The following is a 612-nucleotide window of genomic DNA, read 5'->3' as shown; positions in this document are numbered from 1 at the left end:
TATATATATATATATGTGTGCATAAACACACATACACACTCACACACACATACAGGCATCTATTATCTCATGTGCAGTTACATGTTCCGTAAATTTAGATGCGGTTTCATTGATCTTAGAAAAGTTGACACCAGCTGTAGAAACGGACCAACTCACATATAAGACAAGGAGACTAGGATGAATGTATATACGAATGAATGTATGAATGAATGTACGCATATATATATATATATGCTTGTTCGTGAGTGTGTGTCTGTATGTATTTGTTTGTGTGTGAGTGTGTGTGAATGTGTATGTAAATGTGTGTACATTATAAAATGGTAGATAGATAGACATCCCTCAAACTACTTTTATATATACACACACAGGCATTTTTATAGATATCCCTCTATTCATTTCCAAAAGTCTCACGACTTTTCTACATCATACACGTATTTCTCTCTCTTTCTCTCCACTTCACTTGTTCTTCTTGTCACTTCTCCCTCTCTCTCGTATTATATTTCTATTCTTCTGTCTTTCATTCACTGATCTATCTATCTATCTATCTATCTATCTATCTATCTATCTATCTATCTGTCTATCTATCTGTCTATCTATCTGTCTGTCTGTTTG

The sequence above is a fragment of the Octopus bimaculoides genome, chromosome 3 (genome assembly GCF_001194135.2).
Source record: "Octopus bimaculoides isolate UCB-OBI-ISO-001 chromosome 3, ASM119413v2, whole genome shotgun sequence".
Taxonomy (NCBI): domain Eukaryota; kingdom Metazoa; phylum Mollusca; class Cephalopoda; order Octopoda; family Octopodidae; genus Octopus; species Octopus bimaculoides.
This window is presented reverse-complemented; position numbering follows the sequence as displayed.